We start from the raw sequence: 26,699 nt of genomic DNA on the forward strand, positions 1-26,699 counted from the left end.
TAACTTGTCATCTTTGTAGAGGTTGCTATACTTATCCAAATAGCATGAAATTTGTAAAGTAGACTATTAGGCTCATGTGTAGCCTACTATAATTTTCTAGGAATTTATTGAGCAATGGAAATATTTACTCTGTAAATCACCTTATTATCTAAGGAAATTAATAAATGAATATAAATAAATTAGTTATGTTTAACCATGATGTTTTCTATGATGCTTGTGATGCATATGATCTGTTGATGTTATTAGTTAGGTTTAGAAGTAATTGGTTGTATGCAACTAGTTAATTATTGCTTTACAATTCAACTAGATGGCTGCATGTATAGTTTATGTTGTGGTGATGATTTCATGATGATAGTTATCTTTTCTATAAATATGGTTAATAAAAAAGTTATAGATAACTTACTTATCTACCTTGTGTTAAATTTTTATAGTCATAAGCCTTATATTTTGAGAATTATGGTGGTCGGAAGTCTGCTATCTAAAATGCTTGCTCTCTGGATAGATTTGAAAGATTGAATTGTTTGCCTAGATAGCTGTTGAATCACATTAAGATGATTAAAAGAAAGTTGTAGGCAATTTCATAAGCTTTCTAGAATGTCTATAACCATATTATTTTGATGTGTATAACTCCAGTTATGGTCAAAATAAGTGGTTGCTGTCTTGTAGTCCAGAAAATGATTTACATAAGTGTTTGTTTAAGTTACTGGAGAAGAGATATGCACCTACTCAGTAAAAGAAATTGTAACTTGTTATCACTTTAATGCAATGCTGTTGAGAACACTTATGAGGATGCATTCTTCACATCATATCATATTATACATATCATTATATATGCATCCATGATATCTTATTTCCTGCCCATGCATATAGGATTGGCTGAGGGGATAACTCTATTGGAATTCAATGAAGAGCCAGAGGAACAACAGCAGGCACCTTAGGCCATAGCTCTAGAAGGAGAGGAGCAAACTCTTGAAGACTTACCCGAGTGCCTAGACCATAGGCTAACTTCTTTTATCAAAGGTAAGCCCCAAAGCATTTTAAGCCTCCCATGTTTTATAAAATATCACTTGAGTCCTTTATGTTTGATGCATTAGGTTATAAGAGTTGAATTGGAAACACTTGATGCATAGAAATACCTTGTCCAGATAAATATACCTTTAACCCTATGTAGGTCCATGATTGAATATATGCTTAGCCATGCTTAGGTCGGTAGAAGTCAGGTGATTTCCTGTCACCTACGAGATATAGGTGGATACCAGAGCATGGTTGGCTATATTTGCTATCGTGGAAAAGAACCATGGGATAATGTAACTAGAGGTCAAATGGAGTCTATGCGTAGGTTGGCTCATGTGATTCCGTCTATGCCGATTAAGGACCATACCATTGTTGGAACTTCTATTGAGATTGAACACATGCCTCTCACTTAGCTGGCCAGATTACTCATTTCGACCACGAAGCCGAGTAGCTCAACTCAGGCCAGGCCCTATTCTGTAAGAGTGTGCACTCTGGATGGTAGTAAGGATATGCGGAGAGCTAGATGTGAGCCCAAGGGTAGGCCGGGCCTGAACATTATGGTAGCTGGTCATCCCTGATTGTGCGGCGCTGATCGAACCCGTGAAATGTGGACCAAAGTTGTACAAAATGTGACCTGAGGTGACCATTGATCTAGTCTACCTAGGTTTGTGTTAGAAATAAATTCCCAGCTAGTTGAAATCGATTTGAATCACCATCTCTCCCAGACAGTGAGAAACTTGGCTAGCTCCAACATCGTAGTAAGTGTATTATGGAATGATGGTTATGAAGAACATGGAATTACTACACCAACTATGGTTAATATTATTATGCTACTAAATGATATACCACATGTTTGGCATAGGTTAGTTGCTAATCTAGAGATGAATAGTTATAATGAACTTGATGACTAAATTATAAAAGGTATAGTTGAATTAGTGGCTTTTTATGCAAAATGTTGTCAAGCTAGCTCCACTTATAAAGCCTTGCATGATCCTTGGAGTCACTTTATTTTGGTTTATGACATGTATGTCTAGTTGGGTACCTTCTTGTACTCAGGGTTTATTTTCCATTGTTGCAGATAATATGATGTATCATGGCTACTGTAAGAACTGCTTCTATCCTAACGTGGACGAGGAGTAGGGCCCTAGGCAAGGCGTTTCTTGTTAATCCCTCTCTTATGCTTTTGTGGGATTGTGATCATGAGCTGGCATAGTATTTGAACAACGATGGAGATGTTAGTTTCAAACTTTAATTGCTTTTGCTACTATTTTACCTAAACTTGGTTTGTAATAACTTTTAATCATACTCTGATGTACGGAACTATATTTGTGAATTTTATGTAATGTGTAACATGTATGTTGAATCATGTACGATCTTGGTTGTATGTTGGTTGAATCAAGACCCTTCGTGGTACTCAATGGACTATCAGGTTTATATGGGCTCAAGTATGATAGTGCGATCGCTTGTGGGCTACTATTATACTTGTGCTCTTATAAATTAGATGGTTCTGCTATAGTTTGGCCTCTGTTGTTGGTTCCATCCTTGATTCTATTGAGGACGATAGTAGTTGTTGTTGCTGACAAAGTTCACATCCTCTTGGGTTTCAGGACATCTATTCTGTGAATGCCTAGTGTTTCCACATACTTCACATGTCAAGCGGGAATCATGAATGTGCATGTCTTCTTGCTTCTCATTAGCTCGGTCTTCAAGCTTCTTCATTAGTAGGTCCATCTTGGTAGATAGCATGTCCACCTTTTTGAGTTCATGCATACATCCACCTCTCTTGTGGGTCCAAACATGTTATTCATTCCAACCATGGTTGGAGGCCATCTTCACCACAAGAGTAGTCACAACTAGAAGTGTAAGTGACAAGAATGCACCTCCAACAGTAGCATCCATAGTCTCATGGGTACTGTTGGTTAACACATGGTAGAACATCTGCATGAGTAGTCAATTCTCCATCCCATAATGAGAACATTCTGATATATAGTCTTGAAAGCATTCCCATGCCTTAGGGATAGATTCATCATGTTGCTGTTGAAAACTTGAAATTCTCCCATGGAGAGCATTAGTCTTGCCTATGGGAAAGAACTTTGCTAGGAAGGCAGTAGAGCAGTTATCCCATGTAGTGTTTCTATCTTTGTTGGCATAGAACCACTGCTTCACCATCCCCAAAAGTGAAAATGGAAAGAGGCGAAGTAATATGGTGTCCTTGGTTACTCCCTTGATGGTGAAAGTGCTGCAGATCTCCAGGAAGTGTTGGAGATTAGCACTAGCATCTTCATGTGCCTTTCCACAAAATTGGCTCGCTTGCACCATGTTGATGAGAGACGGCTTGAGCTTGAATCCATTGTCTCCCACATTGACTGTGGGTCTAGTTCAGATGTTGGCAGTGGTTGGAGCAGAAAATTTGCGAAGAGTCCTGTCAGCCATGGCTTCAAATTCTGCTATTAAGCTTTGCCTTATATGGTTGCCTTCTGACTCTACAGCTGAAACTTTTTTGAGTTTAGCCTTAGTCCTCTTAAGTAGTGCTTCTAGATTTTCAACATAGTTTGTCGGAAGGTCAAAACTGGTCATACATTACACTGCATAAGATACACAAGTAGACAAAATAAGGGTAAGCATATTTGAGCAGAGGTCAATGGTTATTTCGATCACATCAATAAGTATAAGTTTATCAATACTTCCTTTGTCAAGCTACCTTCCCCGACAATGGTGCTATAAATGCTTATTGGTATTTATTAACTTGTCACTTGTTTTAATAGCCACCTATTAATTACCTACATCTCCTAACATTACTTTACTAGGTTGTCATCCTTAGTGATGGTGCCAGAGATGCTTGTTGGTGCTGCCTAGCATCACTACTAGAATGATACTAAGTAGTTCTTTATCATCTTATGTGACTAGAAAGAATATATAGATATGAATGAAAAAGGATCTACAAGCGCACAGATAATATACCATTGTAGCACTTCACCTAAGAGTATTCCAGGTATCATTATTTATATTTTTACAACAGGGAAGGTCTAGCATGGACAAGTATTGATAACTTATACTATTGAGGGAGAAGTAAACCATAACCAATATTGTACTCATAACAGGGGTAAGTCATAGGATAAGATATATAATAAGTATTGATCAATGATAATGATAAATCACTCAGAGTACTTCTTTCTATGGCATTAGCATGGTTAGGTAGAATACTAGAGGAATAATTCCTAAGTCATCATTAATTACAAGTCAAAGCATACATTGATTAGTGCAATTACACCTAGTAATCATGGCTAAGATCATCTTCATATCTACACATAAGGGATATTACCAGGGAAGAGTAAGAACAAAGCTTATCTTCATTCGTAATGAGATCCTACGTGCTACCTATATTGGGGAGTGGACTACAAAGGACTCAACGGGAGTGTCACGTCCATGATCTACCACATGACCCACAATATAGGGTGTATTCATAGGTAAACAATGTATAAGCACCACGCTTACACAATGTCGACCACCCACCCATGGTACCTTAGAGTGAGCGCTATACGAACTTATGCGTGAACATGATGAGAATCCAACCATACTAAGCATATAATCAAAGTAGACAATGAATATTATAATGAAGAACATGAATAAGATGAATCCTAATGTTGTCATAACAATTGTAGCAAGCATATAAAAATAATGGAGGTACAAAAGAGAGAGGGGTACAAAGATTATACCGAACCACGCTATTGACACGGTCGGGAATCCAAGCGAACCCTACTTGCATCCCTCTAGACCTAGCCTAACTAGCTATGCCCTAGAATATGCTGGAGCTCTGAGGATGATTAGGCTTTCTTTCTTCTCAAATGACTTGATGCTCAGGGGGCAGGGGCTAATATATATAGGTCAGAGCATCCAACATGAGCCCTTGGATCAAACTGACTTAAGGATTGACGTAGATGCAACCTACGAGGTGGTGGAGAACTGACATTGCGACAAGGCTGATAGGTGGGACCCTAGGGGTGGATGACCTCTAGGTTGTGCTGGTCAGCCCCATGTGGTGGTGTCTCAGCCCCAGCTTCGGTGTGGAATTCTCTCGATTCTTCTAGAGCCTTCTAGTGTCCGCTTCGATGTGGATAAGCGCGATTAAATCTGACATGTAGGTCCACCTTGATGGTTTTCTAGATAAACCCTGCAAGAATCATAGATTCACCAAAACTCATGGAATTTGTTAGTTTAAACCCCTAGTCCTTTGTTGGTGATCTCAATTGTGCCCTTATACATGTTTTATTGACAGTTTTTAATGGTTGTTAACTACCGTCAACAAGTTCCCCCAAGCCTAGCCTTTGCTAGTCCCTTAGCAAAACTAAACTCAGCAATTTGGATCAGGAGTTGCTGCGATGCTTTCACTCCTCATAAGTACACATGCGTTCAAACAAGAATTTTTCAAACTGATCTGACTTTCAAACTTACCCATAACACCTTCAACTATGGGGCTCCTTTGCCTTCACCTGGGTCTTGAGCAATTGAAAGACATAATGATCAAGTCAAGCACTATGTCTCAAGTTCTTTGCTCAACCATTATTCTAGAGTTTTTATAGGTTTTCAAAATAAAACTCAGAGCTTCCATTGTATGACACTCTCAAGTCTCTCAATATATGTGGTATTTATGAATCCTCACCAAGGCAATAATAATGTTATGCCTTTCTCTTCCTACAACTAAGGCTTATGTGGAGCTCATAGGAGTGGAAAAAGCATGAAAGAGCATACTTGCAATGCATGTATTGTAAAGTCAAACCTCGGATCCAAAGAGAGTTAAGTCATACAATCAAATTAAGATGTGCATGTGTGTGGATATATATGGTGGATATATATGGTGGCCAACCTAATTCTACTTTGTTCCTTGAAAACATATCTCTCTTTTGAAACTTGGAAACAACTTTGCAAGAAAACATGGGCTACCTTATTCATCTCTTCTTTTTCTTTTCTTTTTTAGGCGGGCATCTAAGTACCCATTGTTTTCAATATCTTGGACACTGGTCCTTTTTTTCATTCTTTCTTTTTTATGAATAACTTTTGCATAGCTTCATGTCTCTTTTGACTGCAACAAAACTTTTGAGAGATAGCAACAAGAATTTGGAGCATTTATTTGGTGGATATCCTATAGGGCATATTTTTCGTGTTCACTCCCAGTGTAAGAGTAAAATATTTTTGGGTGAATCTAGATGGATGGAATATTGTTGCATCTACCCCTAGTGTAGGTGTAGTGCATATGTGGGTGGTGTGTACATGATCTTGATTTTGAGAGCATGACAAACCTCTCATAAGGGTCAACAAAGCTTGACTAAACTCAATGCAATGCAAGCAGCATATATGAGTGAAAGTTTTCCAAATCTAAATATCATATATGGCTCTGGTAGGAATTCAAGCTTTGTCATACGGGAACTCATCGTGTAACATTTTTATGTTTTTGAAAAGATAAATCTCTAGAACTTTAGTATCACTTGGAACAAGATAAACAACAGCTCAGACCTTCGCATATCATATCCATCAATTACCTAGACTTGGATCAAGCATATGCTACCCATGAGTTTCTAGTCAGAGGAAATTCTTATATCAAAAAAGTCATATCCAAAACTCGAGAGAATTCAAGGCTGAAAACTAGGTACTTGAAAGGAATTACAATAGAGTAGCTATTCATCATTCCCATTTCAAGAGATTATCTTAGAGTCTTTTATTTATTGAGCTCTTAAAAACAAAAAACGAGACACACACTTTTTATTTTGTTTTCAAGTTTTAAGATCACAACTTACTAATATATATATAATTGGCTAGGACACAATTTTATTTTGTTATGCATCTTTTTCATTTCTTTAGCTAATATAAAGCAAACTAAAAAATAGTAAAACTAAAGGAAAGAAATACTTAGCTAGATACACGGGGATGCTCCTCCCCAGTGCCATTGAAGCCACGGTCAATGCTCGAGGTTGGGGATGACAGGTGGGGGCCTGCTGTCAGTGAGAGCAAGAGAGAGAATAGTGAGTTTTGTTATTTTTCTGATTTTGAATAGTGCTAGATCTTTAGAAATTTGTAGGAAAATTATCATAGCTCCAAAAATTTTGAAATTTTGTGTGTAGCCTCTGTACATGCTCTAGTATGGTTTAAAATTTTGAAACTTGAAATTTGAATAAAAGTTTAATGTTCAAATATTCAGTCCATTAATTGATAAATGCAATTTCCATGATTTTTGTAGGCCACTGTATAATTCCAAAAATTATGAAATTTGTTTTGGTGCACTAATTTGTCATGAGGAAGATTACATAAAATTTTGAGGTCATTTGGAACAAGTTCATTTTTGGGCTTATTTCCAAATTAATTCAAAAACAAACAAAGCAAACCCTAAGTGTTTGATTAGTGTTTGATCTTGTTTTGATCATGTTCTATGACTAGTAGGGTTTCAAGATTAGTTTGGTCAAGTCACATGTGTGATCCTTGACGGTAGATTTACAAGTTGGTTTTGTTGGCTTGCAACTGTACCGTGAAAGACAGTTGTATTCGAAGTATTATTATATTTCATGTATCATGACGGCATCATGTTTACATTATCATCATGTTAAAGCATATGTTATCATTTCGTATAGAATCTGAGAGTGAAACGATTCTAGTTGAATAAGTTCTGGAAGAATCCCCGGTTGTCACAGGATTCGATAATTGTGGTACTGATCCGGAACCTGAGATCGTCAACGAAGGCAAGCCCCGGTTTATGCATTAAACCCTTACCTTATTACTTTGAAAAGTTTATCACCTATGTTACTTATTACATTAAGTTGATTAATTCAAATGTTACCTACTTGATGCATTGCCTACCTTGTTAATTGTTTACCATCATTGAAGATGTTTTCATTTACAAAGGCATAGTATGCTTAGTATGCTTATGGTAGGTTTTCAAAGTAAAAGTTTTGATACAATCAAAGATGGCATGCTGGCCAAAGAAAGAAAGAAGCTAGAAATGAACTAGAGACTAGTCGGGTGACTTATCTTGAATTTTGGGTAATGTTGCCGACTATGTCGCTTAAAGGCCACTCATTGTGGATCTTCTGAACGAGATACTTTGTAGTACTGGTCACATACTCTGGTAAGCCTACTTCCGCTGATCCGATACTAAGATGAATGCCCACGCACTGGGAGTGGAGAGATGGCGGGAGTAGCGTGTACCCTCATGGCTGAAATATGGCCAGATTTGAGGTGTGCTGTGCTCTCGGGTGGCGTGGAGATGGCTTAGTATAGGAGGATCTGGTAGCGAGGTTGATACATGCAAGATTAAGTTCTACATATGTCATGTGATAAAGAATCCCCAGCTGGGACTTGAATCAATTCGAATTGCCAGTGCTCCATGGATATGGAGTCTCGAATCATTACAGAAGCAATGTAGGACTGGTGAATTACTAAAATATGAGAAAAGAATTGAATGAGAAGGAATGGAATATGGGAAATGTACATTTAGTGGAGATAATGAACTAAAAGAACTTAGGGGTAAAACTTGAAAATAGAATAAGAATAGTAAGCTTTTGGCAAAGAACTTTTGAATCTTGCTACATCCTTACCTTGTCCCAACACCTACATCTTTAAAGTCTTTCACCCCCTGTTACATCAGGTTAGTCTTGTTGAGTACCTTTGTACTCAGGGTTTGTTAACCCTTGTTGCAGGTGAGTCGCATGCGCAGGCTTGTTTTGGTCCCTGCTGCATGTCAGTGTTTGAAGTCAATGACGATGAGGAATGATGAATGGCCTTTGGACAAGGCACTAGTTTGTATGATAAATAATGTTACTGTAATATTATCCCGCTACTATGGTTGTATGACACTTATGGTATTGTAAGTTTGAAAACAACTGGTTTGTAAACTATGTTATCTTAAGACTTCCGCTATCTTTTACTCTGATGTATATATTTGAATAAACTATTGTAATCTGCAATGTCTATGATGGGGATCCTATTTGAAAAGAGAATCGTGGATGATTCGGGTTTCCTGAGGACACCCGACAGACCTGTTGAGTTGTTGGGAACTCGTGAACGCTATCCGAGGTCTGTCAAGACAACGATAAGTGCATGTGGGCCTGATTTCTTAGGAGGTTCTGCCACAGGTTGACTGCAGGACCCATGTGATAGTCACAGCAGGTGTATAGACCGGGTGTACCTAGCACCAGACCCCGAGTGAATTTGATTTTCTTTATTTGTTTTTAGAGATCTTGTAGCAAACTTGCACAAATTATATCTTGAGCTAGTTCTATCCAAATAAGGTGACCCAAATTTTGTTAGATTCATCTTGAAGTGTACTATTTGATAAAAATATGAAATCTACTGCTTAGGGTATTTTTCTAAGAGAATTAAATTGAGCAAACTAAGTGCTTTTAAATTAGTTTATATCTTGTAAAATGCATATCTTGAGCTAGGAAGGTGATAAAATTGTGATTACAATTTTGTTGATCTTGTGTTGACATGCTATAGCTAGGAAAAATACTAAACCTATAGTAGACATACTTGTAGTATGGTCTTCCTATTTAATCTTAATTAATTGCTAGATTCTAGTGAAATTAATTGGGGTAAAAATACATAACCTATGATCATACAAATTTTTACATAGTATTCTCATACTAGAAGGAAAGTAAGAAAAATATTAAATCTGTTGCTTGACACTTTTCATTAGGCTAAACAATTATTACTAAAATAAACCTATATAACTTGTCATCTTTGTAGAGGTTGCTATACTTATCCAAATAGCATGAAATTTGTAAAGTAGACTATTAGGCTCATGTGTAGCCTACTATAATTTTCTAGGAATTTATTGAGCAATGGAAATATTTACTCTGTAAATCACCTTATTATCTAAGGAAATTAATAAATGAATATAAATAAATTAGTTATGTTTAACCATGATGTTTTCTATGATGCTTGTGATGCATATGATCTGTTGATGTTATTAGTTAGGTTTAGAAGTAATTGGTTGTATGCAACTAGTTAATTATTGCTTTACAATTCAACTAGATGGCTGCATGTATAGTTTATGTTGTGGTGATGATTTCATGATGATAGTTATCTTTTCTATAAATATGGTTAATAAAAAAGTTATAGATAACTTACTTATCTACCTTGTGTTAAATTTTTATAGTCATAAGCCTTATATTTTGAGAATTATGGTGGTCGGAAGTCTGCTATCTAAAATGCTTGCTCTCTGGATAGATTTGAAAGATTGAATTGTTTGCCTAGATAGCTGTTGAATCACATTAAGATGATTAAAAGAAAGTTGTAGGCAATTTCATAAGCTTTCTAGAATGTCTATAACCATATTATTTTGATGTGTATAACTCCAGTTATGGTCAAAATAAGTGGTTGCTGTCTTGTAGTCCAGAAAATGATTTACATAAGTGTTTGTTTAAGTTACTGGAGAAGAGATATGCACCTACTCAGTAAAAGAAATTGTAACTTGTTATCACTTTAATGCAATGCTGTTGAGAACACTTATGAGGATGCATTCTTCACATCATATCATATTATACATATCATTATATATGCATCCATGATATCTTATTTCCTGCCCATGCATATAGGATTGGCTGAGGGGATAACTCTATTGGAATTCAATGAAGAGCCAGAGGAACAACAGCAGGCACCTTAGGCCATAGCTCTAGAAGGAGAGGAGCAAACTCTTGAAGACTTACCCGAGTGCCTAGACCATAGGCTAACTTCTTTTATCAAAGGTAAGCCCCAAAGCATTTTAAGCCTCCCATGTTTTATAAAATATCACTTGAGTCCTTTATGTTTGATGCATTAGGTTATAAGAGTTGAATTGGAAACACTTGATGCATAGAAATACCTTGTCCAGATAAATATACCTTTAACCCTATGTAGGTCCATGATTGAATATATGCTTAGCCATGCTTAGGTCGGTAGAAGTCAGGTGATTTCCTGTCACCTACGAGATATAGGTGGATACCAGAGCATGGTTGGCTATATTTGCTATCGTGGAAAAGAACCATGGGATAATGTAACTAGAGGTCAAATGGAGTCTATGCGTAGGTTGGCTCATGTGATTCCGTCTATGCCGATTAAGGACCATACCATTGTTGGAACTTCTATTGAGATTGAACACATGCCTCTCACTTAGCTGGCCAGATTACTCATTTCGACCACGAAGCCGAGTAGCTCAACTCAGGCCAGGCCCTATTCTGTAAGAGTGTGCACTCTGGATGGTAGTAAGGATATGCGGAGAGCTAGATGTGAGCCCAAGGGTAGGCCGGGCCTGAACATTATGGTAGCTGGTCATCCCTGATTGTGCGGCGCTGATCGAACCCGTGAAATGTGGACCAAAGTTGTACAAAATGTGACCTGAGGTGACCATTGATCTAGTCTACCTAGGTTTGTGTTAGAAATAAATTCCCAGCTAGTTGAAATCGATTTGAATCACCATCTCTCCCAGACAGTGAGAAACTTGGCTAGCTCCAACATCGTAGTAAGTGTATTATGGAATGATGGTTATGAAGAACATGGAATTACTACACCAACTATGGTTAATATTATTATGCTACTAAATGATATACCACATGTTTGGCATAGGTTAGTTGCTAATCTAGAGATGAATAGTTATAATGAACTTGATGACTAAATTATAAAAGGTATAGTTGAATTAGTGGCTTTTTATGCAAAATGTTGTCAAGCTAGCTCCACTTATAAAGCCTTGCATGATCCTTGGAGTCACTTTATTTTGGTTTATGACATGTATGTCTAGTTGGGTACCTTCTTGTACTCAGGGTTTATTTTCCATTGTTGCAGATAATATGATGTATCATGGCTACTGTAAGAACTGCTTCTATCCTAACGTGGACGAGGAGTAGGGCCCTAGGCAAGGCGTTTCTTGTTAATCCCTCTCTTATGCTTTTGTGGGATTGTGATCATGAGCTGGCATAGTATTTGAACAACGATGGAGATGTTAGTTTCAAACTTTAATTGCTTTTGCTACTATTTTACCTAAACTTGGTTTGTAATAACTTTTAATCATACTCTGATGTACGGAACTATATTTGTGAATTTTATGTAATGTGTAACATGTATGTTGAATCATGTACGATCTTGGTTGTATGTTGGTTGAATCAAGACCCTTCGTGGTACTCAATGGACTATCAGGTTTATATGGGCTCAAGTATGATAGTGCGATCGCTTGTGGGCTACTATTATACTTGTGCTCTTATAAATTAGATGGTTCTGCTATAGTTTGGCCTCTGTTGTTGGTTCCATCCTTGATTCTATTGAGGACGATAGTAGTTGTTGTTGCTGACAAAGTTCACATCCTCTTGGGTTTCAGGACATCTATTCTGTGAATGCCTAGTGTTTCCACATACTTCACATGTCAAGCGGGAATCATGAATGTGCATGTCTTCTTGCTTCTCATTAGCTCGGTCTTCAAGCTTCTTCATTAGTAGGTCCATCTTGGTAGATAGCATGTCCACCTTTTTGAGTTCATGCATACATCCACCTCTCTTGTGGGTCCAAACATGTTATTCATTCCAACCATGGTTGGAGGCCATCTTCACCACAAGAGTAGTCACAACTAGAAGTGTAAGTGACAAGAATGCACCTCCAACAGTAGCATCCATAGTCTCATGGGTACTGTTGGTTAACACATGGTAGAACATCTGCATGAGTAGTCAATTCTCCATCCCATAATGAGAACATTCTGATATATAGTCTTGAAAGCATTCCCATGCCTTAGGGATAGATTCATCATGTTGCTGTTGAAAACTTGAAATTCTCCCATGGAGAGCATTAGTCTTGCCTATGGGAAAGAACTTTGCTAGGAAGGCAGTAGAGCAGTTATCCCATGTAGTGTTTCTATCTTTGTTGGCATAGAACCACTGCTTCACCATCCCCAAAAGTGAAAATGGAAAGAGGCGAAGTAATATGGTGTCCTTGGTTACTCCCTTGATGGTGAAAGTGCTGCAGATCTCCAGGAAGTGTTGGAGATTAGCACTAGCATCTTCATGTGCCTTTCCACAAAATTGGCTCGCTTGCACCATGTTGATGAGAGACGGCTTGAGCTTGAATCCATTGTCTCCCACATTGACTGTGGGTCTAGTTCAGATGTTGGCAGTGGTTGGAGCAGAAAATTTGCGAAGAGTCCTGTCAGCCATGGCTTCAAATTCTGCTATTAAGCTTTGCCTTATATGGTTGCCTTCTGACTCTACAGCTGAAACTTTTTTGAGTTTAGCCTTAGTCCTCTTAAGTAGTGCTTCTAGATTTTCAACATAGTTTGTCGGAAGGTCAAAACTGGTCATACATTACACTGCATAAGATACACAAGTAGACAAAATAAGGGTAAGCATATTTGAGCAGAGGTCAATGGTTATTTCGATCACATCAATAAGTATAAGTTTATCAATACTTCCTTTGTCAAGCTACCTTCCCCGACAATGGTGCTATAAATGCTTATTGGTATTTATTAACTTGTCACTTGTTTTAATAGCCACCTATTAATTACCTACATCTCCTAACATTACTTTACTAGGTTGTCATCCTTAGTGATGGTGCCAGAGATGCTTGTTGGTGCTGCCTAGCATCACTACTAGAATGATACTAAGTAGTTCTTTATCATCTTATGTGACTAGAAAGAATATATAGATATGAATGAAAAAGGATCTACAAGCGCACAGATAATATACCATTGTAGCACTTCACCTAAGAGTATTCCAGGTATCATTATTTATATTTTTACAACAGGGAAGGTCTAGCATGGACAAGTATTGATAACTTATACTATTGAGGGAGAAGTAAACCATAACCAATATTGTACTCATAACAGGGGTAAGTCATAGGATAAGATATATAATAAGTATTGATCAATGATAATGATAAATCACTCAGAGTACTTCTTTCTATGGCATTAGCATGGTTAGGTAGAATACTAGAGGAATAATTCCTAAGTCATCATTAATTACAAGTCAAAGCATACATTGATTAGTGCAATTACACCTAGTAATCATGGCTAAGATCATCTTCATATCTACACATAAGGGATATTACCAGGGAAGAGTAAGAACAAAGCTTATCTTCATTCGTAATGAGATCCTACGTGCTACCTATATTGGGGAGTGGACTACAAAGGACTCAACGGGAGTGTCACGTCCATGATCTACCACATGACCCACAATATAGGGTGTATTCATAGGTAAACAATGTATAAGCACCACGCTTACACAATGTCGACCACCCACCCATGGTACCTTAGAGTGAGCGCTATACGAACTTATGCGTGAACATGATGAGAATCCAACCATACTAAGCATATAATCAAAGTAGACAATGAATATTATAATGAAGAACATGAATAAGATGAATCCTAATGTTGTCATAACAATTGTAGCAAGCATATAAAAATAATGGAGGTACAAAAGAGAGAGGGGTACAAAGATTATACCGAACCACGCTATTGACACGGTCGGGAATCCAAGCGAACCCTACTTGCATCCCTCTAGACCTAGCCTAACTAGCTATGCCCTAGAATATGCTGGAGCTCTGAGGATGATTAGGCTTTCTTTCTTCTCAAATGACTTGATGCTCAGGGGGCAGGGGCTAATATATATAGGTCAGAGCATCCAACATGAGCCCTTGGATCAAACTGACTTAAGGATTGACGTAGATGCAACCTACGAGGTGGTGGAGAACTGACATTGCGACAAGGCTGATAGGTGGGACCCTAGGGGGTGGATGACCTCTAGGTTGTGCTGGTCAGCCCCATGTGGTGGTGTCTCAGCCCCAGCTTCGGTGTGGAATTCTCTCGATTCTTCTAGAGCCTTCTAGTGTCCGCTTCGATGTGGATAAGCGCGATTAAATCTGACATGTAGGTCCACCTTGATGGTTTTCTAGATAAACCCTGCAAGAATCATAGATTCACCAAAACTCATGGAATTTGTTAGTTTAAACCCCTAGTCCTTTGTTGGTGATCTCAATTGTGCCCTTATACATGTTTTATTGACAGTTTTTAATGGTTGTTAACTACCGTCAACAAGTTCCCCCAAGCCTAGCCTTTGCTAGTCCCTTAGCAAAACTAAACTCAGCAATTTGGATCAGGAGTTGCTGCGATGCTTTCACTCCTCATAAGTACACATGCGTTCAAACAAGAATTTTTCAAACTGATCTGACTTTCAAACTTACCCATAACACCTTCAACTATGGGGCTCCTTTGCCTTCACCTGGGTCTTGAGCAATTGAAAGACATAATGATCAAGTCAAGCACTATGTCTCAAGTTCTTTGCTCAACCATTATTCTAGAGTTTTTATAGGTTTTCAAAATAAAACTCAGAGCTTCCATTGTATGACACTCTCAAGTCTCTCAATATATGTGGTATTTATGAATCCTCACCAAGGCAATAATAATGTTATGCCTTTCTCTTCCTACAACTAAGGCTTATGTGGAGCTCATAGGAGTGGAAAAAGCATGAAAGAGCATACTTGCAATGCATGTATTGTAAAGTCAAACCTCGGATCCAAAGAGAGTTAAGTCATACAATCAAATTAAGATGTGCATGTGTGTGGATATATATGGTGGATATATATGGTGGCCAACCTAATTCTACTTTGTTCCTTGAAAACATATCTCTCTTTTGAAACTTGGAAACAACTTTGCAAGAAAACATGGGCTACCTTATTCATCTCTTCTTTTTCTTTTCTTTTTTAGGCGGGCATCTAAGTACCCATTGTTTTCAATATCTTGGACACTGGTCCTTTTTTTCATTCTTTCTTTTTTTATGAATAACTTTTGCATAGCTTCATGTCTCTTTTGACTGCAACAAAACTTTTGAGAGATAGCAACAAGAATTTGGAGCATTTATTTGGTGGATATCCTATAGGGCATATTTTTCGTGTTCACTCCCAGTGTAAGAGTAAAATATTTTTGGGTGAATCTAGATGGATGGAATATTGTTGCATCTACCCCTAGTGTAGGTGTAGTGCATATGTGGGTGGTGTGTACATGATCTTGATTTTGAGAGCATGACAAACCTCTCATAAGGGTCAACAAAGCTTGACTAAACTCAATGCAATGCAAGCAGCATATATGAGTGAAAGTTTTCCAAATCTAAATATCATATATGGCTCTGGTAGGAATTCAAGCTTTGTCATACGGGAACTCATCGTGTAACATTTTTATGTTTTTGAAAAGATAAATCTCTAGAACTTTAGTATCACTTGGAACAAGATAAACAACAGCTCAGACCTTCGCATATCATATCCATCAATTACCTAGACTTGGATCAAGCATATGCTACCCATGAGTTTCTAGTCAGAGGAAATTCTTATATCAAAAAAGTCATATCCAAAACTCGAGAGAATTCAAGGCTGAAAACTAGGTACTTGAAAGGAATTACAATAGAGTAGCTATTCATCATTCCCATTTCAAGAGATTATCTTAGAGTCTTTTATTTATTGAGCTCTTAAAAACAAAAAACGAGACACACACTTTTTATTTTGTTTTCAAGTTTTAAGATCACAACTTACTAATATATATATAATTGGCTAGGACACAATTTTATTTTGTTATGCATCTTTTCATTTCTTTAGCTAATATAAAGCAAACTAAAAAATAGTAAAACTAAAGGAAAGAAATACTTAGCTAGATACACGGGGGATGCTCCTCCCCCAAGCTGGATGTTGTTGTGATCGATTGTTGAATGTTGAGTGATCCTTCTCGGAGTGGGTTTGCCAGATGATGTCCTTCTCATTCATCCAGAAGTTGGGTTCCTCATGTGTAGCGAGTACAACAGTGGTTTAGGAAGATGTACTTTGGGTGGATGAAAATAGCCGGGTAAACTTGCTCTTGATCTTCTGTGTAATCATGCAGAATACTCCAACAAGAACACCAAAACTCGTGGCACAGATTAGGATAAGGGGTTAGCGGTTAGCCATTCAAAGATTTGTTGTCCTTGTGGGTTTAGATAGATTTTCTTTTGGCAGAATTTTAGCATGATGTCCATTTAGTATTTTTAGATTTTCTATTTTATGATATGCAGAACAAAAAACATGTATGCATAGTATTTTTAATTTTTATGCCACCACAGTGAATATTCCCATGGGTTTTTACACACCGTAGATTTATTCACATGGGGTTTTATGATGCAATGATGGAATGTAGTCCTGAAACTTTTTATCTTTCTTCTATTAACATAATGTAAATGCAGAGAAGTAAATATGCTAAAGTGAAAAATAATTTATGCAATGCTAGAAAGTAAATATGGATAACTACCGTTGTTACCTCATGGCGAGGGTTCGGATTTTTAAGTCCTTCAGACGGGACTTGACTGGGGAGAAGTCCTTCATTCCTTAGGTGCATCATCTGGTCTCAGCGGTGGAGACCCAGATGACTGCACATCTTATTATGGTGATTCCGATGATGATGTAACATTTTCTTTCCACACCTGCCTAGACTGTGGACTTGTCTTAGGCGGAGTAGGTTCATCTTTCACAGGCGCTTTAGGTTCTTCATCTTCCCATTCATTCCATCAGGGTTGGCTCCTTTGATGTCAGGATGATCGATGTCTCCTTCTAGAGCGGCTCTTCACTGGTTATTCATATGTGGTATAACTATTGAAATAATAGCGTACCTTTTCTCCAGAGAATTGGAAGTGTACTTGTCTAGATCTGACGTAGAAGATCACATTGGTGGTGTTAAGGAATGGTGTTCCAAGGATGATGGGTGTATCGTCTTCTTCTTCTCCCATGTCTAGGACAATGAAATTGGCAGGAGCATAGTGATATTGTATTCTTACCATAACGTCCCTCGCTATTCCCTCAGGGAATTAGATTCATTAGTCCACCATCTGCAACTGCATATATGTAGGGATCAAAGGTTTGTTACTGAATAAATATTCATACATTACCTTGGACATTATGTTGACTCCTGATCCAATGTTGCAGAAGGTCTTGTGGAAGATTCTTTTTCCAATGGTACACTTGATCGTCGGTACGCCAGGATCATCCTTCTTAGCAAGGAATGGTGAAGCGAGGAGGTGGTCGTACTTAGATCGGAGTGAGTTTATCATGTTGACAGTTTCTTCTTATAGCTGACTGGTCTTGTTCTTACTCCTTCGGTTGTTCTTCTTCTTGGTTATTGTTGTCTCTTCGGGCAGGTACGCCTTTTGTCGATGACTAGGAGATTGCAAGATGCGGTTCTTGAAAGAGAACTTCTCCTTTTTATCCTTGATCATGAAACAGATCTTGGCAATGTCTGCGTAGATGATGGATTTTGTGGTGCTCAAGAAGTGTCAGCCTAGGATGATGGGTGCCCTTTCATCTCCACCTATTTCCAAAACCACAAACAATGGCATCTTCAAGAACTCCCTTGGGGTAGCAGAGTGACTGATCTACAAGTTGCAAACGCATATTTGTGTACAACAAAAGATCCCCCAAAAAATTTCATAGATTACCTTAGGCATGATGTTGACACTTGCTCCGAAGTCATAGATAGCTTATTGGAAAATATAAGGTCCAATGGTGATGGGGATGATCGGTCTCCCTGGATCACCTTTCTTGTCAGGCAAGGTGCAATATGTCCACCTTCCTGTCGATGGCTCCGTGTAGTAGTAAGATGCATTGTGAATATCAACAAGATTTCTAGTTTCTAGATCTTTTGGCTGCCCAGGAATCTTACCTTTATTAGACGGAGGAACAGCAGCCACCAGCTGAGCTATATGTGATTCTATCACTTTATTAAAGCTATGATGGTTCTTAATGGTAGAAGCAAAGCTATCCATTCTATTATTTGTGTTTTCTAATATTTTATCATTGGTAGCTACCTTCTTAGATAATCCTTCCATAAGTCTAGATTGGCCAGCAGTTAATTCTCTCAAGGGTGGTTTTTTGAAGTTATTATAATTATTACCTTGAGGGTTACCTTGGTAGTTCGGCCTCTATTGTTGGTTCCATCCTTGATTCTATTGAGGACAATAGTAGTTGTTGTTGCTGACAAAGTTTACATCCTCTTGGGTTCTAGGACAGCTATTCCCTAAATGCCTAGTGTTTCCACATACTTCACTTGACATGCAGGAATCATGAATGTGCATGACTTCTTGCTTTTCATTAGCTCGGTCTTTGAGCTTCTTCATTAGTAGTACCATCTTGGTAGATAGCATGTCTACCTCCTTGAGCTGATGCATACCTCCACCTCACTTGTGGGTCTAAACACGTTCTTCATTCCAACCTTGGTTGGAGGCCATCTTCTCCACAAGAGTGGTCATAGCTAAAAGTGTAAGTGACAAGAATGCACCTCCAGCAGCAGCATCTATACTCTCACAGGTACTATTGGTTAACCCATGGTAGAACGTCTGCATGAGTAGCCAATTCTCCATCCCATGATGAGGACATTCTGATATATTGTCTTGAAACCATTCCCATACCTCAGGGACAGATTCATCATGTTGCTGTTGAAAACTTGAAATTCTCCCACGTAGAGCATTGGTCTTGCTCGTGGGAAAGAACTTTGCTAGGAAGGTAGTGGAGCAGTTATCCCATGTAGTGTTTCTATCTTTGTTGGCATAGAACCACTGCTTTGCCTTCCCCAAAAGTGAAAATGGAAAGATGCAAAGTAATATGGCGTCCTTGGTTACTCCCTTGATGGTGAAAGTGTTGTAGATCTCTAGGAAGTCTTGGAGATGAGCACTAGCATCTTCATGTGCCTTTCCACAAAATTGGCTCGCTTGCACCATGTTGATGAGAGCTGGCTTAAGCTCGAATCCATTGTGTCCCATATTAACTATGGGTCTAGTCTAGATGTTGGCAGTGGCTGGAGCAGAGAATTCACGAAGAGTCCTGTCAGCCATGTCTTCAAATTATGGTGTTAAGCTTTGGCTTATATGGTTGTGTTCCGAGTCTATAGCTAAAACTTTTTTGAGTTTAGCCTTAGTCCTCTTAAGTAGTGCTTCTAGATTTTCAACGTAGTTTGTCGGAAGGTCAAAACCGGTTATACATTACACTACATAAGATACACAAGTAGACAAAACAAGGGTAAGCCTATTTGGGCAGAGGTCAATGGTTATTTCGATCACATCAATAAGTATAAGTTTATCAATACTTCCTTTGTCTAGCTATCTTCCCCGGCAATGGTGCTAGAAATGCTTGTTGCTATTTATTAACTTGTCACTTGTTTTAGTAGCCACCTATTAATTACCTACATCTCCTAACATTACTTTACTAGGTTGTCATCCCTATTGATGGTGCCAGAGATGCTTGTTGGTGCTGCCTAGCATCACTACTAGAATGATACTGAGTAGTTCTTTTATCATCTTAGGTGACTAGAAAGAATATATAGATATAAATGAAAAAAGATCTTCAAGCGCACAGATAATATACCATTGTAGTACTTCACCCGAGAGTATTCTAGGTATCGTTATTTATATTTTTACCACAGGGAAGGTCTAGCATGGACAAGTATTGATAACTTATACTATTGATGGAGAAGTAAACCATAACCAATATTCTACTCATAATAGGGGTAAGTCATAGGATAAGATATATATATATATATATATAATATGTATTGATCAATGATAATGATAAATCACTCAGAGTACTCCTTTCTATGGCATTAGCATGGTTAGGTAGATATATTAGAGGAATAATTTCTAAGTCATCCTTAATTGCAAGTCAAAGCATACATTGATTAGTGTAATTACACCTAGTAATCATGGCTAAGATCATCTTCATATCTACACATAAGAGATATTACTAGGGAAGAGGAACAACATAGCTTATCTTCCTTTGTAATCAGATCCTATGTGCTACCTACATCGGGGAGTGGACTACAAAGGACTCAATGGGAATGTCACGTCCATGATCTACCACATGACCCATAATATAGGGTGTATTCGTAGGTAACAATGTATAAGCACCACACTTACACAATGTCGACCACCCACCCATGGTACCTTAGAGTGAGCGCTATATGAACTTATGCATGAACATGATGATAATCCAACTATACTAAGCATATAATCAAAGTAGACGATGAACATTATAACAAAGAACATGAATAAGATGAATACTAATGTTGTCATAACAATTGTAGCAAGCATATAAAAATAATGGAGATACAAAAGAGCGAGGGGGTACAAAGATTATACTGAACCATTCTCTTGACACGATCGGGAATCCAAGCAAAGCTTGCTTGCCTCCCTCTAGACCTAGCCTAACTAGCTATGCCCTAGAATATGCTAGAGTTCTAAGGATGATTAGGGTTTCTATCTTCTCAAATGACTTGATGCTCAGAGGGCAGGGGCTGATATATATAGGCCGGAGCATCCAACGTGAGCCCTTGGATCAAACCGACTTAAGGAACGGCGTTATCTATGAAATATGCCCACGGTAGTAGATGAATTGGTGGAGGTGCATGTAATAGGAGTTGGATGGTGGCACAAGTGCAGAGACAAGTGATTTAGATAGGTTTAGGCCATCTAATTGATGTAGTACCCTAAGTCCTGTGTCTTTGATGGATTGTATTGAATATGAGATGCCTTCGAGGGGGTCCCTATCCGTCTTATATAGCCTAGAGGGTAGGGTTATAGGTCGATTTGGGTCTAGATCTATTCGACTATATGGTAAGTATTTACAAGGAATATGATATCTACCATAAACAAATAGATCTTCCATCATCACCAAGATGTCTTCTGATTGCCTTGCGGTGCACGCCGACCAGAGCCGAGCACCGTAGGCCTTGATCTTATGGGCTGGACCTCCCCTGGTGGTGTGGCCCATGTCCATTATCATGGGTACCTGAGGTTATACCCCCCATAGCTAGTCCTCGAGCGCCTTGTATCCGTTGAGCAACGCTGTCTTGAGCATGTCTGAGCAGTTTGACATGAAGCCGATCAATTTAACTAGTGATCCGAGTGGTGGAAGTCAAAGCCGACCAGTTTAACTGGTACGCAGATCTCAGACTTAGCCAATTAAGGCCTCCCAGAAGGATGTAAGGGGCTCAAGATAAAAATTTGAAAATTCTCCACCTTGGGCGAAGTGTAGCCACTTAGACTCTGTTTGCAAGGAATCATCCATGATTTAGTCAATAAGGAGGGTAAATCAAGAAAAGAGCACTACATTCACTACTAGGTGAAGTGTAGCCACTTAGTCCCTGAGCCTGCTAGAAGATGAAGAATGAATCTTGTAGCAGGGTCAAAGAAAATAAATCTAAAAGCTTGTCGACATCATCTAACATGTGTGTATCAAGACCCAAACGTGCTGCCCAAGATCAGCACCCTGATACAAATAGCATGGAGCAAGCTGATAGCACACTGATGAGACATAGCAAGATCCAACCGCCAAGGGAGTCCCTAGCTTAGCTGGCAACTCTTGCATGAAGAATCTAAACGCTGAGTCCCTAGCTTAGCTAGCGATGAAGCGACGAACAATCCAAATGCCGAGGAGTCTCTAGCTTAGCTGGCGAGCCCCCAATGTAGCTGACGATGAAGCGATGGACAATCTAACTAGTTGGTTCACAAAGTGAGCGCCAAGTATAAGTGAGCGCCAAACAGTCTGACGAGTTGGTTAGCGACGAAGGTTATGAACCTAGTGGTCCGACCAGTTGATCGGTAAAGAAAACTGTGGTGGAGCTTGCCAAACACATCGACCTTAGGTGAAGTGTACACACTTAGGCTTCGTTGGCGAAGTTAGATGATCATCATCCATGACTTAGTCAAAGCGGATGTTAGTATTGATACATGCATGGTAAGGTGCAATGTATACATTGTAGTCCCCGAGCCCAATAGTAGATGAAGAAAACACCTGATGTCAGGATCAAAGAATATCAACGACTGAGAAAGAAAACAGGAACTTAGCCAACCGTTAAATTTGATACAAGCACTGCAAGGTGCAATGTATACATTATAGTCGCCGAGCCTGATAGTAGGTGAAGAATGCACTTGGTGTTAGGATCAAAGAATTACAACAATCACTTAGCCAGAATAACTGAGTCCCAGCTTAGTCGAGCACAAAGCCAGTCCCCAGCTTAGCTGAAGGCTAGTAAGAGGAAAACTAGTACACTCACTGCTAGGTGAAGTGTACACACTTAGTCCCCGAGACTACTATAAGATTGAGCAGCATCTTGTAGCAGGATCAAAGAAAATAAGCCTGAAAGCTTGGCAATGTCATCTATCATGTGCGTATCAATACCCCAGACGTGCTACCCAAGATCAGCACCCTGATTCGAACAGCATGGAGCAAGTTGATAGCACATCGATGAGACATAGCAAGATCCGACCACCAAGGGAGTCCCAAGCTTAGCTGGCGACTCTTGCATGAGGAATCTGAACACCAAGGAATCCCTAGCTTAGTTGGCGATGCTTGCACGAAGAATTCGAATGCAGAGGAGTCCCTAGCTTAGCTAGCGAGCCCCTAGCGTGGCTGATAATGAAGCGATGAACAATCCAAACACCGAGGAGTCCATAGCTTAGCAGATGAGCCCCCAGTGTAGCTGACGATGAAGCGATGGACAATTCGACTAGTTGGTTGGTAAAGAATCGAGCATCGAGCAGCCCAACCAATTGGTCAGTGGCGAAGTGAGCACCAAGTAGAAGTGAACGCCGAACAGTCCAACCAACTGGTCGGCGACAAAGTCATAAACCTAGCGGTCTGGCCAGTTGATCGGCGGAGAAATCCGATGGCCAGGCGGTGTGACCACCCAGATGATGATCCTGCAATAGAGATATGTAGGATGGGTAGTACATGATTTGAAATATATGAACTTCGTGATGAAGAAAACAGAGCGTTGTTTATTAGGAGCAATGTATCGGTGAATTTTATATCCTGTAGAGCATTTTATGTTTATTTGGAGTTTGTTCATATTTGTAAAAAAGATGAAATTCCCATGCTTAGCACTGGACATTGGAGTAAAATTTGAAGAGTGCTGAGCACTTAAAAATGGAGAAAAAATAGAGAGTTCTTAGCACTTTACCATGGCGAACATGGAGAGTGCTTAGCACTATACCATGGAGAAATTAGAGAGTGCTTAGCACTATACCATGGAGAAACTTGGAGAACATGGGGAGTGCTTAGCACTATATCGTGGCAAAATTGGAGAACATGGAGAGTGCTTAGCACTATACCGTGGTGAAATTTGGAGAACATGGAGAGTGCTTAGTACTATACCGTGGCAAAATTTGGAGAACATGGAGAGTGCTTAGCACTATACCATAGCGAAATTTGGAGAACATGGAGAGTGCTTAGCACTATACCATGGTGAAATTGAAGAACATGGAGAGTGCTTAGCACTATACCGTGGCAAAATTTGGAGAAGTAAATCGACGAGATGTGGGGGGCATTCTATCCCAAGATTCTTGTGCACGCTTAGGAATATGGGCATCATCGAGGAGCCATTACCGCCCACTCATGACGCAGGACGCTACTGCTCGTGCACATTTAGGTGCTAAGTCGAGGACAGGGCTACTTCTGGATAACGCAAATGAAAACATGACTAGTCGGCGGCGATGAAATTGCCTAGCCCTCAAGCGTTTTTGGCCTGTCGTCATGACAGCAGTCGCTTGTGTCACAACGCCGTTCTTCACGGCAGTCATCATCACAGCGTGGTGCGGATTACTTACGACTAAGGTGGCTCACTTAGCAGCTCGATTGGTGGCTCCGATAGCTCAGGCGGCTTGCTTGGTGGCTTGGCAGCTACGCAGAGTCATAGGCAAATGGGCGTAATCGGAGGCTGATGGAGTCAATTCGCGTTGGGAGGCGAAGCCCTTGAACGTGTCCGACTAAGGCGAGGGCATAGTCCGATTTGAATGGTGATAGTACGCATCATCTTAAAGATGTTTAGCATGGAGAAAAACAAAAGATAATTGGAGGAAAATTATGGAGAAAACAACAAATGGAGAAAACATCATGGAGAAAATTATTATTGAAATGCATAAATACATAAGGAGTACATATCTTAGTAGGACATCTCAAGGATAGAAACGCCTAAGGTGTTCAATGTGCCATGAACTATGGATGTCGACACCGTCTTGATAACAGAGCCTATATGACCCTGGTCGGGTCACAGCCTTTACGATGTATGGACCTTCTTGGAGCCGGTGATGCAAGCCTCCATTCTGGCTAAGAGGTCCATCGCTTTGGTGATGGCGAGTCCTTCTCTTTCGCAGTCGTAGGTGGTAGAGACATTGGCACACAAGGTTAGGACGCCCTACTCTGTTGAGATCTTCAACACTAGGTAGACATAATGGGGTATGGCCATGAACTTGGCGAGAGCTGGTCGCCCAACAAAGCTAGCCTTAGCATCCCCCGTGCGCCCCTAGACTCGTTCATCCGTAGTTTTGGGGCGCGGTGAAGCGGACGTTGGACAAGGGCCTTTGCAAGGCCATGCTAGTGCTAAACTTGGCCGACAGGGACATGGCCGTAGGAGGAGGAAGCGTAGCCGGCCATGCCCGTAGCTGGTGAATTGCTTGCCTGTTCGGCCAGTGGATGGTCGTGTCCCCGCCCACCAACATCTCGGCCGCTATGGACGGGTCTTCGCCCCCATCACTGATAGGTGGAATGAGATCCTCCCCCAGCAAGTGATAGGATCTGCTGCTGCCTTGATGGAGCCTCGCCCTAGCCAAAAGCAGCTTTCGTAGGTCAAGAAGATCCTGGTAGATACTTCAACTGCCTCTCCTACTCGCACCGAGTAGTGACTTTCCGGTTGCCATGGCGTTGTCTGTGCTGTCGTGGATTCGGACACCTTGCCAAGGACTGTAGGTGAAGGAGTGCTTCAACCTCAGCGGCGGTGGGTGCCAACCTGCCATGGTACTCTGTTCGTGAGGATCCCCCGACCCACGTGGCGGTGTAGAGAGTGATGTACTAGGGGCCGTGGGGGCGCTGGTGGGAGACGAGGATGACGTTGGCGACATAAGACTAAGCCAAAGGACATCGGCATGGGTGCGCCTGCTAACCACGCTGACAAGGCACATACTTCTACTGCTGCACTATGCTTCCTCGAGCCAGATCCGTTGGTGCTGGTGCTGTGCCTAAGTGCGGAGCCTCCCACATTGGTCGTCTCTTTCAACCCAATGCTGGAGGAGCTCATCGCCTCATTCATCATGAGTTGAGCTCTAGAGTTTGCCTCTCTAGGGATTGAGGAAACATCTTCGGCACTGGCTGCTCTGTCACCTCAATTACCGCTGGTGCAGGAGCTGCCATAGCTCACGCCTACTCGGGTGAGACTCGATGTCGAGGATGATGTCGAGATGCCCATGCCACATGAGGTCACTCGACGTCTCGCAAGGTTCACCGAGCAGGTGCAGTGCAAGAGAAAGTTGCCATTGATCGCTAGTACTCCAAGGCAGATGGTAGTAACAAAGCGCCCCCTACCAATCAGAAGTAGGCGAATTGCCACTCAGCCGTTGTCGCGTGTACCCACCTCCAAGCGGGGCGAGTGTGGCAGAACCTCCTAAGTTATAGGACCCACATGCACCTGTCACTATCTGATGACCTTTGACATTTATGCATATGTTTCCATTAACTTAAAAAGACTGTTGGGTGTCCTCGGGGAACCCCGAATCATCCACAATTTCCGAGTAGGATCACGTTACAGAGTCATTGCAGTATTACAACATTTATTCAAATATCAATACCAGAGTAAAAACAGTGGAACTCTTACAATAACATAATTTACAAAACAGTAGTTTCAAACCTCGCAA

At 40.0% G+C, this 26,699-nt stretch overlaps 3 non-coding genes across 3 annotated transcripts; all 3 read left to right on the plus strand.

The window, feature by feature from the left end:
* The first annotated feature begins 2,974 nt into the window (after positions 1-2,974).
* Positions 2,975-3,081, plus strand: LOC136511620 (small nucleolar RNA R71). Its single transcript, XR_010772775.1, has one exon. It is a non-coding gene; the product is annotated as a small nucleolar RNA R71 (small nucleolar RNA).
* A 9,621-nt stretch (positions 3,082-12,702) lies between these two features.
* Positions 12,703-12,809, plus strand: LOC136511630 (small nucleolar RNA R71). The gene has a single exon (XR_010772780.1). It is a non-coding gene; the product is annotated as a small nucleolar RNA R71 (small nucleolar RNA).
* A 6,571-nt stretch (positions 12,810-19,380) lies between these two features.
* On the plus strand, positions 19,381-19,489 carry LOC136511451 (small nucleolar RNA R71). The gene has a single exon (XR_010772712.1). It is a non-coding gene; the product is annotated as a small nucleolar RNA R71 (small nucleolar RNA).
* The last annotated feature ends 7,210 nt before the right edge of the window (positions 19,490-26,699 follow it).

The sequence above is a fragment of the Miscanthus floridulus genome, chromosome 1 (assembly GCF_019320115.1).
Source record: "Miscanthus floridulus cultivar M001 chromosome 1, ASM1932011v1, whole genome shotgun sequence".
Taxonomy (NCBI): Eukaryota; Viridiplantae; Streptophyta; class Magnoliopsida; order Poales; family Poaceae; genus Miscanthus; species Miscanthus floridulus.